This window comes from Leptinotarsa decemlineata, unplaced genomic scaffold (genome assembly GCF_025532065.1).
Source record: "Leptinotarsa decemlineata unplaced genomic scaffold, Ldec_3_MD MMD2_tig00026305, whole genome shotgun sequence".
Lineage (NCBI taxonomy): Eukaryota > Metazoa > Arthropoda > Insecta > Coleoptera > Chrysomelidae > Leptinotarsa > Leptinotarsa decemlineata.
In genome coordinates this window covers 18,304-37,613 of record NW_027412678.1, presented here as the reverse complement: position 1 = coordinate 37,613, position 19,310 = coordinate 18,304, and the positions used below count along the sequence as shown (strand labels likewise).

The 19,310-nt window shown below is 36.8% G+C and overlaps 6 long non-coding RNA genes across 6 annotated transcripts; all 6 read right to left on the bottom strand.

The window, feature by feature from the left end:
• Positions 1-583: 583 nt before the first annotated feature.
• LOC141485009 (uncharacterized) lies at positions 584-1,111 on the bottom strand. The gene is made up of 2 exons (XR_012466948.1): positions 913-1,111; positions 584-834 (listed from the first exon to the last, which is right to left on the bottom strand). It is a non-coding gene; the product is annotated as an uncharacterized lncRNA (long non-coding RNA).
• A 3,303-nt stretch (positions 1,112-4,414) lies between these two features.
• LOC141485008 (uncharacterized) lies at positions 4,415-5,649 on the bottom strand. Its single transcript, XR_012466947.1, has 2 exons — positions 5,427-5,649; positions 4,415-5,348 (listed from the first exon to the last, which is right to left on the bottom strand). It is a non-coding gene; the product is annotated as an uncharacterized lncRNA (long non-coding RNA).
• Positions 5,650-7,086: 1,437 nt separating this feature from the next.
• Positions 7,087-8,420, bottom strand: LOC141485007 (uncharacterized). Its single transcript, XR_012466946.1, has 2 exons — positions 8,099-8,420; positions 7,087-8,020 (listed from the first exon to the last, which is right to left on the bottom strand). It is a non-coding gene; the product is annotated as an uncharacterized lncRNA (long non-coding RNA).
• A 1,343-nt stretch (positions 8,421-9,763) lies between these two features.
• On the bottom strand, positions 9,764-10,998 carry LOC141485006 (uncharacterized). The gene is made up of 2 exons (XR_012466945.1): positions 10,776-10,998; positions 9,764-10,697 (listed from the first exon to the last, which is right to left on the bottom strand). It is a non-coding gene; the product is annotated as an uncharacterized lncRNA (long non-coding RNA).
• A 3,284-nt stretch (positions 10,999-14,282) lies between these two features.
• On the bottom strand, positions 14,283-15,517 carry LOC141485005 (uncharacterized). Its single transcript, XR_012466944.1, has 2 exons — positions 15,295-15,517; positions 14,283-15,216 (listed from the first exon to the last, which is right to left on the bottom strand). It is a non-coding gene; the product is annotated as an uncharacterized lncRNA (long non-coding RNA).
• Positions 15,518-16,954: 1,437 nt separating this feature from the next.
• LOC141485004 (uncharacterized) lies at positions 16,955-18,152 on the bottom strand. The gene is made up of 2 exons (XR_012466943.1): positions 17,967-18,152; positions 16,955-17,888 (listed from the first exon to the last, which is right to left on the bottom strand). It is a non-coding gene; the product is annotated as an uncharacterized lncRNA (long non-coding RNA).
• Between the last annotated feature and the right edge of the window lie 1,158 nt (positions 18,153-19,310).

The following is a 19,310-nucleotide window of genomic DNA, read 5'->3' as shown; positions in this document are numbered from 1 at the left end:
ATCATAAAAACAAGATCAATCGAAATGAAGTGAACATGGATTACTTCAACACTCCCACTCTTTGTTCACTTCGAAGACGTTACCCACAGACCTTGTCGATTTGTTGAAAATTTTTCTCGTGGTAAGGGTTTGGTTAAAATATCTGCCAACTGGTTTTCTGATTGGGTGTAAACAACAGTGATATTTTTTTCGTTTGTGATGATCATTATAGCTCATCAAGTTTATAGCACTTCTATTATCAACAAAAAGTTCCGTTGGATTTGAAACGTCAACATCAATTTCTTTAAGCAACCTTCTCAACCATATTATTTCTCGTGCGGCATCCCAAGCTGCAATATATTCAGATTCTGTCGTGGATGTTGCAACACTTTTGTCGTTGAGATGTCCATGTAACTGGACAACCTGATAATAAAGTAACATAGCCAGTTGTTGAATATCTAGTATCAATGTCTCCTGCAAAATCTGCATCTGAATACGCTTTTAAATATTCGTTGCTCCCACCATTGTATAGAATTCCATAACTTTTAGTACCCTTTAGGTATCTGAAAATACGTTTGACTGCTTTCCAGTGCTGCTTTCCTGGATTTTCCAAATATCTGCTAACTCTGCTCACTGAGAATGATATATCTGGACGAGTGACAACCGCTAAAAACATGCTTCTCTGTACGGAATATTTTTCATATATTATTTTTCTTCCTCGTTTTGGGGGCTTTGAGCTGCATTCAGAATAACATTCATTGTGGAAGTCCATTTTGTGTCTCTTATGTGGTGGTTCCACATCATCTCTCTGGGGCATAGTCTTTGATGTTGACGGTTGGTTTATGTTCTTCAAACCTGCCCAAAAGGGGAAGAATATTAGTGTAGGATATATGCTTTTATGCCTATGTAGATGAATTCATTCTCTCAACCTACTGTAAGCTGGCGATATAGCTATATCAAAGGTAAAGTATAACTTCAAAACAGCGACGTCTCAAGTATCGAAGAGACATCCTCCTTTTTTCCTTGGGGAGCCTGGGTTCATTAAAGTCCCCTTAGAATTGAAACATTTGTGCTATAGGTGTAATATAATTTATATCTTATGAACATTTTGGTATTGTTTACAATTAGAAAAGTGAAATCTTCTCACATTTGAAACTTTGTGGCCTCAGGAGCTCAAGGCTCCTTGCCCTGCCAGTATTATAGGGGGAGTCCTATAATAACGGTTGAATAAAATTTATAAACTGACAGATAAATCAAGGGATTTGTTAACAAATTTGGAATCAACTGAGAAAGGTGTAGATGTTAGGGAAAGGAATTATGAATATTTTAACTGGATTCGAGTTTGATTCGATCGGTTACCGTTTAGAGTTAATTTCCCGTTTTTGTTTCGTATGCTATATAAGCTCCAGGGTTGATCAAGCGGGTGGCGCTCTACCCTCCATCTTATCCACGCCCTTCTTCACTGTTAAACAGCTGGCGGCCTACCCTGGGAGCTATGATCTCTCTCTATCTAGTCTAAATTTTATTTTGTTAAAAGTGAAGTTCACGCGGACGCCACCTAGTGTTCACTAGCTGAACTTATTGGAATACGGATCCAATAGAAATGTAGAAATTTTTCTGGCTATGGAATGTTTCATTGTCGGGGTTACATAGTTCGTACCCTCACAAACAGACGGCAAAAAAGGTGCCAAATCAATTTTTTTCTTTCCGTGATTTCGTTTTTGGAAATTACATCCGATTACATTACTCAAAGCATTGGGTATCATTATGAAACTATACTGTGACGCAACTCCCTCTCCTAACCCTTGAATTTTTTTAGTACAGAAGAGTCATTGTAGAAACCGAGTATTCCTATCGAGTATTCTAATTGGTTCGTTTACGAAATGATATGCTATTTAACGGCTTGTATTATCGTTCATTTCTGAAACAGATAGATATCAAGTTGACAATGTTATTGAATTTTAAAATAAGATTCGTTGATAGAAAAGTTTACGCGGACGCCACCTAGAGTTGACTAGCAGAACTTACTGGAATGAAGATCCAATGGAAATGTAGAAATTTTTGTGCCTATGGAATGTTTTCATGTCGAGGTTATATAGTTCACGCCTTCACAGATAGATGGCAAAGGAGGTCCAATAGCAATATAAAATAGCTCATTTTAATTTTTTTCTCAATCTATTTTGATACCAGATCAATGTAAATGGGTTCACATGACTATATACTTTATAAATTTTGAATAGTTCATAATTGAACTACATACATACAACAGAAGTACATCTATGTTGATTCTCTTCTTTTACTTGTATGAGACTGAAGCTTTACTTTTCATAAAGTTATTTTGTCTGAACTCGGACGTAATTTTACAAAACCCACAAAAAATCATGATTACTTTCATAATCGATAATGATCCCATGTTATTCAAAGTCTAAAGTCAGAAAACCGAGATTGAAGTCATTGAATAAAATGAAGAAATCAAAATCATTGTGAAATGATATACAACAAAATAAATGTCAGGAATAATTCTCAGATGATGTGGTGCTGCAGGTTTTTCCGGGTTTTCCTGCAGCTGAAAAAGCAAATGCGCCACTGGAATCAATGAAGTCGCCCCGGAGCGCCAATTAATTTTTATTGTTGTATTTATTTTATTTTTATCGTTGTTTTAACACATTGTAATAATTCTGTAATCAAATATTCCAGTCATTCTCCCCAAAATATGGTAGATCGGTGACCAGAGCCGAGTTTAAACTGTGATGTGATCTAAGTTTCAACTGTCTCAGGAGCCAAGTTTCGACTGTGAAGGATGACGGGTTTCAATTTTGACGGGGGCTCAGTTTCAACTGAGGAAAAAGACCAGTTTGAACTGTTGCAGGAGTCGTGTTTCAACTGTGGCGGGTGCTGACGGGTCCCAAATGATATGCTATTCACTGGCTCGTATCACCGTTTATTCCTGAAAGAGATGGATATTGAATCATTAATAAATTGGTGGATGTAGCCGTCACTACGTGGTAGGAAATCATAATGAAAAAAGAGAAATGAAACTCTTTATGTTTTTACCGCTTTTATTTGTAACTAACGTTACTGCAGTTTCATCCTATACGGTGTTACGGTTTCATTTTGTCATTTATTCTGTTTTGAGGTCGACGACTATCTAAACCTGAAATGAATACTTCCTTGAAAGTTTTGGGATATTTTAATACCTCGTCATTCGTTTAGTTCTCATTCACTGACAAACAACTATACAAGGATATATTCGAACGCATTAATTATATTCGAACACATATTCGAATCCCTTTAAGGATTCCGTGCTCCGACGGAACACGGAACGGTGAATTGACGACTTTGGTTCCGTGAATGTCTTGCCGCCGAAATTCAAAATTTGTTGTGATACTTTTGGTAGCCATTTGCTAATTTTCGAGTTTATGTCTAAACTTCTCGATTTTTCGGATTAATCAAGTATGATCATCTTTTATAAGAATAGGAAATTTTTATTCTTGGCATTTGGATGCTGGTAAAACATTCAACTCACTTGTTGGATTCAATTGCTTATGGAGAACAGAATCTTACTGATTTGAATTTTGGCTTCTTGGGACAAAAGTAAACCTATAGGCCACACGACACTACAGGCGAGTTGATATTTATCAACGAGACAACTCATATATTCAGAGAATGAGCTTGATCATTCTGTCCAGACTCCAGACGTATCGTCCCGGACATCACTTCCAGTGAACCGTTTCCATCTAATATGAATTGTTTCATTTTAGGCTTTCTTTCATCTGAATACCGCTTCCTCGTGTTAGTATTGCTATAAGACTAGACATCCTTGCATGAATGCCTAATACAGTAGTAGCAGTAGTTAGTAGTTAACCGCTGTTGTACCGATCACAATTGTTGTACGGACAGAGCACTGCAGACCTAAGTTTGTAACTCTAAAACCATTCTTGTTCTGCAAGCCACCTTGAGGGAGACACACACATATAAGCTTAGTTATTAAGATAGGGACAAATAACTTATCAGAGACTAGATTTTTGATGCTTGATCTATTATCTCAACAAAGATTTATGTTCTTCAAACCTGCCCAAAAGGGGAAGAATATTAGTGTAGGATATATGCTTTTATGCCTATGTAGATGAATTCATTCTCTCGACCTACTGTAAGCTGGCGATATAGCTATAAAGGGGTGTTGGTGAGGAAACTTTTTTGCAGTTTGAGTCGAACTGCAGTTCATCGAGCAATACATGAAGTATCAATTCGAATAGTTGAAGTGATGGGTGCAGAATGTATAGTATTCCCTCAGAATATTCGGGAAAGGAATGTATTGAAAATGGCTTTCATGGAGAAATGGAGAGGACAATTTGCTGTAGAAGGAATGAGGGTTAGAGATAGAATTGTCTAGCAGTATTACCTGTTGTAATTTGTAGGAAATCGAACTGTAAACTCTACTGAACCAGGTTTTAATCATGAATATACAAACGATACATTTTATATGTATTAACAATGACATTAAAACTCATTCAATCAACAACGATTTCCAAGGAATCATAAAAACAAGATCAATCGAAATGAAGTGAACATGGATTACTTCAACACTCCCACTCTTTGTTCACTTCGAAGACGTTACCCACAGACCTTGTCGATTTGTTGAAAATTTTTCTCGTGGTAAGGGTTTGGTTAAAATATCTGCCAACTGGTTTTCTGATTGGGTGTAAACAACAGTGATATTTTTTTCGTTTGTGATGATCATTATAGCTCATCAAGTTTATAGCACTTCTATTATCAACAAAAAGTTCCGTTGGATTTGAAACGTCAACATCAATTTCTTTAAGCAACCTTCTCAACCATATTATTTCTCGTGCGGCATCCCAAGCTGCAATATATTCAGATTCTGTCGTGGATGTTGCAACACTTTTGTCGTTGAGATGTCCATGTAACTGGACAACCTGATAATAAAGTAACATAGCCAGTTGTTGAATATCTAGTATCAATGTCTCCTGCAAAATCTGCATCTGAATACGCTTTTAAATATTCGTTGCTCCCACCATTGTATAGAATTCCATAACTTTTAGTACCCTTTAGGTATCTGAAAATACGTTTGACTGCTTTCCAGTGCTGCTTTCCTGGATTTTCCAAATATCTGCTAACTCTGCTCACTGAGAATGATATATCTGGACGAGTGACAACCGCTAAAAACATGCTTCTCTGTACGGAATATTTTTCATATATTATTTTTCTTCCTCGTTTTGGGGGCTTTGAGCTGCATTCAGAATAACATTCATTGTGGAAGTCCATTTTGTGTCTCTTATGTGGTGGTTCCACATCATCTCTCTGGGGCATAGTCTTTGATGTTGACGGTTGGTTTATGTTCTTCAAACCTGCCCAAAAGGGGAAGAATATTAGTGTAGGATATATGCTTTTATGCCTATGTAGATGAATTCATTCTCTCAACCTACTGTAAGCTGGCGATATAGCTATATCAAAGGTAAAGTATAACTTCAAAACAGCGACGTCTCAAGTATCGAAGAGACATCCTCCTTTTTTCCTTGGGGAGCCTGGGTTCATTAAAGTCCCCTTAGAATTGAAACATTTGTGCTATAGGTGTAATATAATTTATATCTTATGAACATTTTGGTATTGTTTACAATTAGAAAAGTGAAATCTTCTCACATTTGAAACTTTGTGGCCTCAGGAGCTCAAGGCTCCCTGCCCTGCCAGTATTATAGGGGGAGTCCTATAATAACGGTTGAATAAAATTTATAAACTGACAGATAAATCAAGGGATTTGTTAACAAATTTGGAATCAACTGAGAAAGGTGTAGATGTTAGGGAAAGGAATTATGAATATTTTAACTGGATTCGAGTTTGATTCGATCGGTTACCGTTTACAGTTAATTTCCCGTTTTTGCAAACAACTATACAAGGATATATTCGAACGCATTAATTATATTCGAACACATATTCGAATCCCTTTAAGGATTCCGTGCTCCGACGGAACACGGAACGGTGAATTGACGACTTTGGTTCCGTGAATGTCTTGCCGCCGAAATTCAAAATTTGTTGTGATACTTTTGGTAGCCATTTGCTAATTTTCGAGTTTATGTCTAAACTTCTCGATTTTTCGGATTAATCAAGTATGATCATCTTTTATAAGAATAGGAAATTTTTATTCTTGGCATTTGGATGCTGGTAAAACATTCAACTCACTTGTTGGATTCAATTGCTTATGGAGAACAGAATCTTACTGATTTGAATTTTGGCTTCTTGGGACAAAAGTAAACCTATAGGCCACACGACACTACAGGCGAGTTGATATTTATCAACGAGACAACTCATATATTCAGAGAATGAGCTTGATCATTCTGTCCAGACTCCAGACGTATCGTCCCGGACATCACTTCCAGTGAACCGTTTCCATCTAATATGAATTGTTTCATTTTAGGCTTTCTTTCATCTGAATACCGCTTCCTCGTGTTAGTATTGCTATAAGACTAGACATCCTTGCATGAATGCCTAATACAGTAGTAGCAGTAGTTAGTAGTTAACCGCTGTTGTACCGATCACAATTGTTGTACGGACAGAGCACTGCAGACCTAAGTTTGTAACTCTAAAACCATTCTTGTTCTGCAAGCCACCTTGAGGGAGACACACACATATAAGCTTAGTTATTAAGATAGGGACAAATAACTTATCAGAGACTAGATTTTTGATGCTTGATCTATTATCTCAACAAAGATTTATGTTCTTCAAACCTGCCCAAAAGGGGAAGAATATTAGTGTAGGATATATGCTTTTATGCCTATGTAGATGAATTCATTCTCTCGACCTACTGTAAGCTGGCGATATAGCTATAAAGGGGTGTTGGTGAGGAAACTTTTTTGCAGTTTGAGTCGAACTGCAGTTCATCGAGCAATACATGAAGTATCAATTCGAATAGTTGAAGTGATGGGTGCAGAATGTATAGTATTCCCTCAGAATATTCGGGAAAGGAATGTATTGAAAATGGCTTTCATGGAGAAATGGAGAGGACAATTTGCTGTAGAAGGAATGAGGGTTAGAGATAGAATTGTCTAGCAGTATTACCTGTTGTAATTTGTAGGAAATCGAACTGTAAACTCTACTGAACCAGGTTTTAATCATGAATATACAAACGATACATTTTATATGTATTAACAATGACATTAAAACTCATTCAATCAACAACGATTTCCAAGGAATCATAAAAACAAGATCAATCGAAATGAAGTGAACATGGATTACTTCAACACTCCCACTCTTTGTTCACTTCGAAGACGTTACCCACAGACCTTGTCGATTTGTTGAAAATTTTTCTCGTGGTAAGGGTTTGGTTAAAATATCTGCCAACTGGTTTTCTGATTGGGTGTAAACAACAGTGATATTTTTTTCGTTTGTGATGATCATTATAGCTCATCAAGTTTATAGCACTTCTATTATCAACAAAAAGTTCCGTTGGATTTGAAACGTCAACATCAATTTCTTTAAGCAACCTTCTCAACCATATTATTTCTCGTGCGGCATCCCAAGCTGCAATATATTCAGATTCTGTCGTGGATGTTGCAACACTTTTGTCGTTGAGATGTCCATGTAACTGGACAACCTGATAATAAAGTAACATAGCCAGTTGTTGAATATCTAGTATCAATGTCTCCTGCAAAATCTGCATCTGAATACGCTTTTAAATATTCGTTGCTCCCACCATTGTATAGAATTCCATAACTTTTAGTACCCTTTAGGTATCTGAAAATACGTTTGACTGCTTTCCAGTGCTGCTTTCCTGGATTTTCCAAATATCTGCTAACTCTGCTCACTGAGAATGATATATCTGGACGAGTGACAACCGCTAAAAACATGCTTCTCTGTACGGAATATTTTTCATATATTATTTTTCTTCCTCGTTTTGGGGGCTTTGAGCTGCATTCAGAATAACATTCATTGTGGAAGTCCATTTTGTGTCTCTTATGTGGTGGTTCCACATCATCTCTCTGGGGCATAGTCTTTGATGTTGACGGTTGGTTTATGTTCTTCAAACCTGCCCAAAAGGGGAAGAATATTAGTGTAGGATATATGCTTTTATGCCTATGTAGATGAATTCATTCTCTCAACCTACTGTAAGCTGGCGATATAGCTATATCAAAGGTAAAGTATAACTTCAAAACAGCGACGTCTCAAGTATCGAAGAGACATCCTCCTTTTTTCCTTGGGGAGCCTGGGTTCATTAAAGTCCCCTTAGAATTGAAACATTTGTGCTATAGGTGTAATATAATTTATATCTTATGAACATTTTGGTATTGTTTACAATTAGAAAAGTGAAATCTTCTCACATTTGAAACTTTGTGGCCTCAGGAGCTCAAGGCTCCCTGCCCTGCCCTGCCAGTATTATAGGGGGAGTCCTATAATAACGGTTGAATAAAATTTATAAACTGACAGATAAATCAAGGGATTTGTTAACAAATTTGGAATCAACTGAGAAAGGTGTAGATGTTAGGGAAAGGAATTATGAATATTTTAACTGGATTCGAGTTTGATTCGATCGGTTACCGTTTACAGTTAATTTCCCGTTTTTGCAAACAACTATACAAGGATATATTCGAACGCATTAATTATATTCGAACACATATTCGAATCCCTTTAAGGATTCCGTGCTCCGACGGAACACGGAACGGTGAATTGACGACTTTGGTTCCGTGAATGTCTTGCCGCCGAAATTCAAAATTTGTTGTGATACTTTTGGTAGCCATTTGCTAATTTTCGAGTTTATGTCTAAACTTCTCGATTTTTCGGATTAATCAAGTATGATCATCTTTTATAAGAATAGGAAATTTTTATTCTTGGCATTTGGATGCTGGTAAAACATTCAACTCACTTGTTGGATTCAATTGCTTATGGAGAACAGAATCTTACTGATTTGAATTTTGGCTTCTTGGGACAAAAGTAAACCTATAGGCCACACGACACTACAGGCGAGTTGATATTTATCAACGAGACAACTCATATATTCAGAGAATGAGCTTGATCATTCTGTCCAGACTCCAGACGTATCGTCCCGGACATCACTTCCAGTGAACCGTTTCCATCTAATATGAATTGTTTCATTTTAGGCTTTCTTTCATCTGAATACCGCTTCCTCGTGTTAGTATTGCTATAAGACTAGACATCCTTGCATGAATGCCTAATACAGTAGTAGCAGTAGTTAGTAGTTAACCGCTGTTGTACCGATCACAATTGTTGTACGGACAGAGCACTGCAGACCTAAGTTTGTAACTCTAAAACCATTCTTGTTCTGCAAGCCACCTTGAGGGAGACACACACATATAAGCTTAGTTATTAAGATAGGGACAAATAACTTATCAGAGACTAGATTTTTGATGCTTGATCTATTATCTCAACAAAGATTTATGTTCTTCAAACCTGCCCAAAAGGGGAAGAATATTAGTGTAGGATATATGCTTTTATGCCTATGTAGATGAATTCATTCTCTCGACCTACTGTAAGCTGGCGATATAGCTATAAAGGGGTGTTGGTGAGGAAACTTTTTTGCAGTTTGAGTCGAACTGCAGTTCATCGAGCAATACATGAAGTATCAATTCGAATAGTTGAAGTGATGGGTGCAGAATGTATAGTATTCCCTCAGAATATTCGGGAAAGGAATGTATTGAAAATGGCTTTCATGGAGAAATGGAGAGGACAATTTGCTGTAGAAGGAATGAGGGTTAGAGATAGAATTGTCTAGCAGTATTACCTGTTGTAATTTGTAGGAAATCGAACTGTAAACTCTACTGAACCAGGTTTTAATCATGAATATACAAACGATACATTTTATATGTATTAACAATGACATTAAAACTCATTCAATCAACAACGATTTCCAAGGAATCATAAAAACAAGATCAATCGAAATGAAGTGAACATGGATTACTTCAACACTCCCACTCTTTGTTCACTTCGAAGACGTTACCCACAGACCTTGTCGATTTGTTGAAAATTTTTCTCGTGGTAAGGGTTTGGTTAAAATATCTGCCAACTGGTTTTCTGATTGGGTGTAAACAACAGTGATATTTTTTTCGTTTGTGATGATCATTATAGCTCATCAAGTTTATAGCACTTCTATTATCAACAAAAAGTTCCGTTGGATTTGAAACGTCAACATCAATTTCTTTAAGCAACCTTCTCAACCATATTATTTCTCGTGCGGCATCCCAAGCTGCAATATATTCAGATTCTGTCGTGGATGTTGCAACACTTTTGTCGTTGAGATGTCCATGTAACTGGACAACCTGATAATAAAGTAACATAGCCAGTTGTTGAATATCTAGTATCAATGTCTCCTGCAAAATCTGCATCTGAATACGCTTTTAAATATTCGTTGCTCCCACCATTGTATAGAATTCCATAACTTTTAGTACCCTTTAGGTATCTGAAAATACGTTTGACTGCTTTCCAGTGCTGCTTTCCTGGATTTTCCAAATATCTGCTAACTCTGCTCACTGAGAATGATATATCTGGACGAGTGACAACCGCTAAAAACATGCTTCTCTGTACGGAATATTTTTCATATATTATTTTTCTTCCTCGTTTTGGGGGCTTTGAGCTGCATTCAGAATAACATTCATTGTGGAAGTCCATTTTGTGTCTCTTATGTGGTGGTTCCACATCATCTCTCTGGGGCATAGTCTTTGATGTTGACGGTTGGTTTATGTTCTTCAAACCTGCCCAAAAGGGGAAGAATATTAGTGTAGGATATATGCTTTTATGCCTATGTAGATGAATTCATTCTCTCAACCTACTGTAAGCTGGCGATATAGCTATATCAAAGGTAAAGTATAACTTCAAAACAGCGACGTCTCAAGTATCGAAGAGACATCCTCCTTTTTTCCTTGGGGAGCCTGGGTTCATTAAAGTCCCCTTAGAATTGAAACATTTGTGCTATAGGTGTAATATAATTTATATCTTATGAACATTTTGGTATTGTTTACAATTAGAAAAGTGAAATCTTCTCACATTTGAAACTTTGTGGCCTCAGGAGCTCAAGGCTCCCTGCCCTGCCAGTATTATAGGGGGAGTCCTATAATAACGGTTGAATAAAATTTATAAACTGACAGATAAATCAAGGGATTTGTTAACAAATTTGGAATCAACTGAGAAAGGTGTAGATGTTAGGGAAAGGAATTATGAATATTTTAACTGGATTCGAGTTTGATTCGATCGGTTACCGTTTAGAGTTAATTTCCCGTTTTTGTTTCGTATGCTATATAAGCTCCAGGGTTGATCAAGCGGGTGGCGCTCTACCCTCCATCTTATCCACGCCCTTCTTCACTGTTAAACAGCTGGCGGCCTACCCTGGGAGCTATGATCTCTCTCTATCTAGTCTAAATTTTATTTTGTTAAAAGTGAAGTTCACGCGGACGCCACCTAGTGTTCACTAGCTGAACTTATTGGAATACGGATCCAATAGAAATGTAGAAATTTTTCTGGCTATGGAATGTTTCATTGTCGGGGTTACATAGTTCGTACCCTCACAAACAGACGGCAAAAAAGGTGCCAAATCAATTTTTTTCTTTCCGTGATTTCGTTTTTGGAAATTACATCCGATTACATTACTCAAAGCATTGGGTATCATTATGAAACTATACTGTGACGCAACTCCCTCTCCTAACCCTTGAATTTTTTTAGTACAGAAGAGTCATTGTAGAAACCGAGTATTCCTATCGAGTATTCTAATTGGTTCGTTTACGAAATGATATGCTATTTAACGGCTTGTATTATCGTTCATTTCTGAAACAGATAGATATCAAGTTGACAATGTTATTGAATTTTAAAATAAGATTCGTTGATAGAAAAGTTTACGCGGACGCCACCTAGAGTTGACTAGCAGAACTTACTGGAATGAAGATCCAATGGAAATGTAGAAATTTTTGTGCCTATGGAATGTTTTCATGTCGAGGTTATATAGTTCACGCCTTCACAGATAGATGGCAAAGGAGGTCCAATAGCAATATAAAATAGCTCATTTTAATTTTTTTCTCAATCTATTTTGATACCAGATCAATGTAAATGGGTTCACATGACTATATACTTTATAAATTTTGAATAGTTCATAATTGAACTACATACATACAACAGAAGTACATCTATGTTGATTCTCTTCTTTTACTTGTATGAGACTGAAGCTTTACTTTTCATAAAGTTATTTTGTCTGAACTCGGACGTAATTTTACAAAACCCACAAAAAATCATGATTACTTTCATAATCGATAATGATCCCATGTTATTCAAAGTCTAAAGTCAGAAAACCGAGATTGAAGTCATTGAATAAAATGAAGAAATCAAAATCATTGTGAAATGATATACAACAAAATAAATGTCAGGAATAATTCTCAGATGATGTGGTGCTGCAGGTTTTTCCGGGTTTTCCTGCAGCTGAAAAAGCAAATGCGCCACTGGAATCAATGAAGTCGCCCCGGAGCGCCAATTAATTTTTATTGTTGTATTTATTTTATTTTTATCGTTGTTTTAACACATTGTAATAATTCTGTAATCAAATATTCCAGTCATTCTCCCCAAAATATGGTAGATCGGTGACCAGAGCCGAGTTTAAACTGTGATGTGATCTAAGTTTCAACTGTCTCAGGAGCCAAGTTTCGACTGTGAAGGATGACGGGTTTCAATTTTGACGGGGGCTCAGTTTCAACTGAGGAAAAAGACCAGTTTGAACTGTTGCAGGAGTCGTGTTTCAACTGTGGCGGGTGCTGGCTGACGGGTCCCAAATGATATGCTATTCACTGGCTCGTATCACCGTTTATTCCTGAAAGAGATGGATATTGAATCATTAATAAATTGGTGGATGTAGCCGTCACTACGTGGTAGGAAATCATAATGAAAAAAAGAGAAATGAAACTCTTTATGTTTTTACCGCTTTTATTTGTAACTAACGTTACTGCAGTTTCATCCTATACGGTGTTACGGTTTCATTTTGTCATTTATTCTGTTTTGAGGTCGACGACTATCTAAACCTGAAATGAATACTTCCTTGAAAGTTTTGGGATATTTTAATACCTCGTCATTCGTTTAGTTCTCATTCACTGACAAACAACTATACAAGGATATATTCGAACGCATTAATTATATTCGAACACATATTCGAATCCCTTTAAGGATTCCGTGCTCCGACGGAACACGGAACGGTGAATTGACGACTTTGGTTCCGTGAATGTCTTGCCGCCGAAATTCAAAATTTGTTGTGATACTTTTGGTAGCCATTTGCTAATTTTCGAGTTTATGTCTAAACTTCTCGATTTTTCGGATTAATCAAGTATGATCATCTTTTATAAGAATAGGAAATTTTTATTCTTGGCATTTGGATGCTGGTAAAACATTCAACTCACTTGTTGGATTCAATTGCTTATGGAGAACAGAATCTTACTGATTTGAATTTTGGCTTCTTGGGACAAAAGTAAACCTATAGGCCACACGACACTACAGGCGAGTTGATATTTATCAACGAGACAACTCATATATTCAGAGAATGAGCTTGATCATTCTGTCCAGACTCCAGACGTATCGTCCCGGACATCACTTCCAGTGAACCGTTTCCATCTAATATGAATTGTTTCATTTTAGGCTTTCTTTCATCTGAATACCGCTTCCTCGTGTTAGTATTGCTATAAGACTAGACATCCTTGCATGAATGCCTAATACAGTAGTAGCAGTAGTTAGTAGTTAACCGCTGTTGTACCGATCACAATTGTTGTACGGACAGAGCACTGCAGACCTAAGTTTGTAACTCTAAAACCATTCTTGTTCTGCAAGCCACCTTGAGGGAGACACACACATATAAGCTTAGTTATTAAGATAGGGACAAATAACTTATCAGAGACTAGATTTTTGATGCTTGATCTATTATCTCAACAAAGATTTATGTTCTTCAAACCTGCCCAAAAGGGGAAGAATATTAGTGTAGGATATATGCTTTTATGCCTATGTAGATGAATTCATTCTCTCGACCTACTGTAAGCTGGCGATATAGCTATAAAGGGGTGTTGGTGAGGAAACTTTTTTGCAGTTTGAGTCGAACTGCAGTTCATCGAGCAATACATGAAGTATCAATTCGAATAGTTGAAGTGATGGGTGCAGAATGTATAGTATTCCCTCAGAATATTCGGGAAAGGAATGTATTGAAAATGGCTTTCATGGAGAAATGGAGAGGACAATTTGCTGTAGAAGGAATGAGGGTTAGAGATAGAATTGTCTAGCAGTATTACCTGTTGTAATTTGTAGGAAATCGAACTGTAAACTCTACTGAACCAGGTTTTAATCATGAATATACAAACGATACATTTTATATGTATTAACAATGACATTAAAACTCATTCAATCAACAACGATTTCCAAGGAATCATAAAAACAAGATCAATCGAAATGAAGTGAACATGGATTACTTCAACACTCCCACTCTTTGTTCACTTCGAAGACGTTACCCACAGACCTTGTCGATTTGTTGAAAATTTTTCTCGTGGTAAGGGTTTGGTTAAAATATCTGCCAACTGGTTTTCTGATTGGGTGTAAACAACAGTGATATTTTTTTCGTTTGTGATGATCATTATAGCTCATCAAGTTTATAGCACTTCTATTATCAACAAAAAGTTCCGTTGGATTTGAAACGTCAACATCAATTTCTTTAAGCAACCTTCTCAACCATATTATTTCTCGTGCGGCATCCCAAGCTGCAATATATTCAGATTCTGTCGTGGATGTTGCAACACTTTTGTCGTTGAGATGTCCATGTAACTGGACAACCTGATAATAAAGTAACATAGCCAGTTGTTGAATATCTAGTATCAATGTCTCCTGCAAAATCTGCATCTGAATACGCTTTTAAATATTCGTTGCTCCCACCATTGTATAGAATTCCATAACTTTTAGTACCCTTTAGGTATCTGAAAATACGTTTGACTGCTTTCCAGTGCTGCTTTCCTGGATTTTCCAAATATCTGCTAACTCTGCTCACTGAGAATGATATATCTGGACGAGTGACAACCGCTAAAAACATGCTTCTCTGTACGGAATATTTTTCATATATTATTTTTCTTCCTCGTTTTGGGGGCTTTGAGCTGCATTCAGAATAACATTCATTGTGGAAGTCCATTTTGTGTCTCTTATGTGGTGGTTCCACATCATCTCTCTGGGGCATAGTCTTTGATGTTGACGGTTGGTTTATGTTCTTCAAACCTGCCCAAAAGGGGAAGAATATTAGTGTAGGATATATGCTTTTATGCCTATGTAGATGAATTCATTCTCTCAACCTACTGTAAGCTGGCGATATAGCTATATCAAAGGTAAAGTATAACTTCAAAACAGCGACGTCTCAAGTATCGAAGAGACATCCTCCTTTTTTCCTTGGGGAGCCTGGGTTCATTAAAGTCCCCTTAGAATTGAAACATTTGTGCTATAGGTGTAATATAATTTATATCTTATGAACATTTTGGTATTGTTTACAATTAGAAAAGTGAAATCTTCTCACATTTGAAACTTTGTGGCCTCAGGAGCTCAAGGCTCCCTGCCCTGCCAGTATTATAGGGGGAGTCCTATAATAACGGTTGAATAAAATTTATAAACTGACAGATAAATCAAGGGATTTGTTAACAAATTTGGAATCAACTGAGAAAGGTGTAGATGTTAGGGAAAGGAATTATGAATATTTTAACTGGATTCGAGTTTGATTCGATCGGTTACCGTTTACAGTTAATTTCCCGTTTTTGCAAACAACTATACAAGGATATATTCGAACGCATTAATTATATTCGAACACATATTCGAATCCCTTTAAGGATTCCGTGCTCCGACGGAACACGGAACGGTGAATTGACGACTTTGGTTCCGTGAATGTCTTGCCGCCGAAATTCAAAATTTGTTGTGATACTTTTGGTAGCCATTTGCTAATTTTCGAGTTTATGTCTAAACTTCTCGATTTTTCGGATTAATCAAGTATGATCATCTTTTATAAGAATAGGAAATTTTTATTCTTGGCATTTGGATGCTGGTAAAACATTCAACTCACTTGTTGGATTCAATTGCTTATGGAGAACAGAATCTTACTGATTTGAATTTTGGCTTCTTGGGACAAAAGTAAACCTATAGGCCACACGACACTACAGGCGAGTTGATATTTATCAACGAGACAACTCATATATTCAGAGAATGAGCTTGATCATTCTGTCCAGACTCCAGACGTATCGTCCCGGACATCACTTCCAGTGAACCGTTTCCATCTAATATGAATTGTTTCATTTTAGGCTTTCTTTCATCTGAATACCGCTTCCTCGTGTTAGTATTGCTATAAGACTAGACATCCTTGCATGAATGCCTAATACAGTAGTAGCAGTAGTTAGTAGTTAACCGCTGTTGTACCGATCACAATTGTTGTACGGACAGAGCACTGCAGACCTAAGTTTGTAACTCTAAAACCATTCTTGTTCTGCAAGCCACCTTGAGGGAGACACACACATATAAGCTTAGTTATTAAGATAGGGACAAATAACTTATCAGAGACTAGATTTTTGATGCTTGATCTATTATCTCAACAAAGATTTATGTTCTTCAAACCTGCCCAAAAGGGGAAGAATATTAGTGTAGGATATATGCTTTTATGCCTATGTAGATGAATTCATTCTCTCGACCTACTGTAAGCTGGCGATATAGCTATAAAGGGGTGTTGGTGAGGAAACTTTTTTGCAGTTTGAGTCGAACTGCAGTTCATCGAGCAATACATGAAGTATCAATTCGAATAGTTGAAGTGATGGGTGCAGAATGTATAGTATTCCCTCAGAATATTCGGGAAAGGAATGTATTGAAAATGGCTTTCATGGAGAAATGGAGAGGACAATTTGCTGTAGAAGGAATGAGGGTTAGAGATAGAATTGTCTAGCAGTATTACCTGTTGTAATTTGTAGGAAATCGAACTGTAAACTCTACTGAACCAGGTTTTAATCATGAATATACAAACGATACATTTTATATGTATTAACAATGACATTAAAACTCATTCAATCAACAACGATTTCCAAGGAATCATAAAAACAAGATCAATCGAAATGAAGTGAACATGGATTACTTCAACACTCCCACTCTTTGTTCACTTCGAAGACGTTACCCACAGACCTTGTCGATTTGTTGAAAATTTTTCTCGTGGTAAGGGTTTGGTTAAAATATCTGCCAACTGGTTTTCTGATTGGGTGTAAACAACAGTGATATTTTTTTCGTTTGTGATGATCATTATAGCTCATCAAGTTTATAGCACTTCTATTATCAACAAAAAGTTCCGTTGGATTTGAAACGTCAACATCAATTTCTTTAAGCAACCTTCTCAACCATATTATTTCTCGTGCGGCATCCCAAGCTGCAATATATTCAGATTCTGTCGTGGATGTTGCAACACTTTTGTCGTTGAGATGTCCATGTAACTGGACAACCTGATAATAAAGTAACATAGCCAGTTGTTGAATATCTAGTATCAATGTCTCCTGCAAAATCTGCATCTGAATACGCTTTTAAATATTCGTTGCTCCCACCATTGTATAGAATTCCATAACTTTTAGTACCCTTTAGGTATCTGAAAATACGTTTGACTGCTTTCCAGTGCTGCTTTCCTGGATTTTCCAAATATCTGCTAACTCTGCTCACTGAGAATGATATATCTGGACGAGTGACAACCGCTAAAAACATGCTTCTCTGTACGGAATATTTTTCATATATTATTTTTCTTCCTCGTTTTGGGGGCTTTGAGCTGCATTCAGAATAACATTCATTGTGGAAGTCCATTTTGTGTCTCTTATGTGGTGGTTCCACATCATCTCTCTGGGGCATAGTCTTTGATGTTGACGGTTGGTTTATGTTCTTCAAACCTGCCCAAAAGGGGAAGAATATTAGTGTAGGATATATGCTTTTATGCCTATGTAGATGAATTCATTCTCTCAACCTACTGTAAGCTGGCGATATAGCTATATCAAAGGTAAAGTATAACTTCAAAACAGCGACGTCTCAAGTATCGAAGAGACATCCTCCTTTTTTCCTTGGGGAGCCTGGGTTCATTAAAGTCCCCTTAGAATTGAAACATTTGTGCTATAGGTGTAATATAATTTATATCTTATGAACATTTTGGTATTGTTTACAATTAGAAAAGTGAAATCTTCTCACATTTGAAACTTTGTGGCCTCAGGAGCTCAAGGCTCCTGCCCTGCCAGTATTATAGGGGGAGTCCTATAATAACGGTTGAATAAAATTTATAAACTGACAGATAAATCAAGGGATTTGTTAACAAATTTGGAATCAACTGAGAAAGGTGTAGATGTTAGGGAAAGGAATTATGAATATTTTAACTGGATTCGAGTTTGATTCGATCGGTTACCGTTTACAGTTAATTTCCCGTTTTTGCAAACAACTATACAAGGATATATTCGAACGCATTAATTATATTCGAACACATATTCGAATCCCTTTAAGGATTCCGTGCTCCGACGGAACACGGAACGGTGAATTGACGACTTTGGTTCCGTGAATGTCTTGCCGCCGAAATTCAAAATTTGTTGTGATACTTTTGGTAGCCATTTGCTAATTTTCGAGTTTATGTCTAAACTTCTCGATTTTTCGGATTAATCAAGTATGATCATCTTTTATAAGAATAGGAAATTTTTATTCTTGGCATTTGGATGCTGGTAAAACATTCAACTCACTTGTTGGATTCAATTGCTTATGGAGAACAGAATCTTACTGATTTGAATTTTGGCTTCTTGGGACAAAAGTAAACCTATAGGCCACACGACACTACAGGCGAGTTGATATTTATCAACGAGACAACTCATATATTCAGAGAATGAGCTTGATCATTCTGTCCAGACTCCAGACGTATCGTCCCGGACATCACTTCCAGTGAACCGTTTCCATCTAATATGAATTGTTTCATTTTAGGCTTTCTTTCATCTGAATACCGCTTCCTCGTGTTAGTATTGCTATAAGACTAGACATCCTTGCATGAATGCCTAATACAGTAGTAGCAGTAGTTAGTAGTTAACCGCTGTTGTACCGATCACAATTGTTGTACGGACAGAGCACTGCAGACCTAAGTTTGTAACTCTAAAACCATTCTTGTTCTGCAAGCCACCTTGAGGGAGACACACACATATAAGCTTAGTTATTAAGATAGGGACAAATAACTTATCAGAGACTAGATTTTTGATGCTTGATCTATTATCTCAACAAAGATTTATGTTCTTCAAACCTGCCCAAAAGGGGAAGAATATTAGTGTAGGATATATGCTTTTATGCCT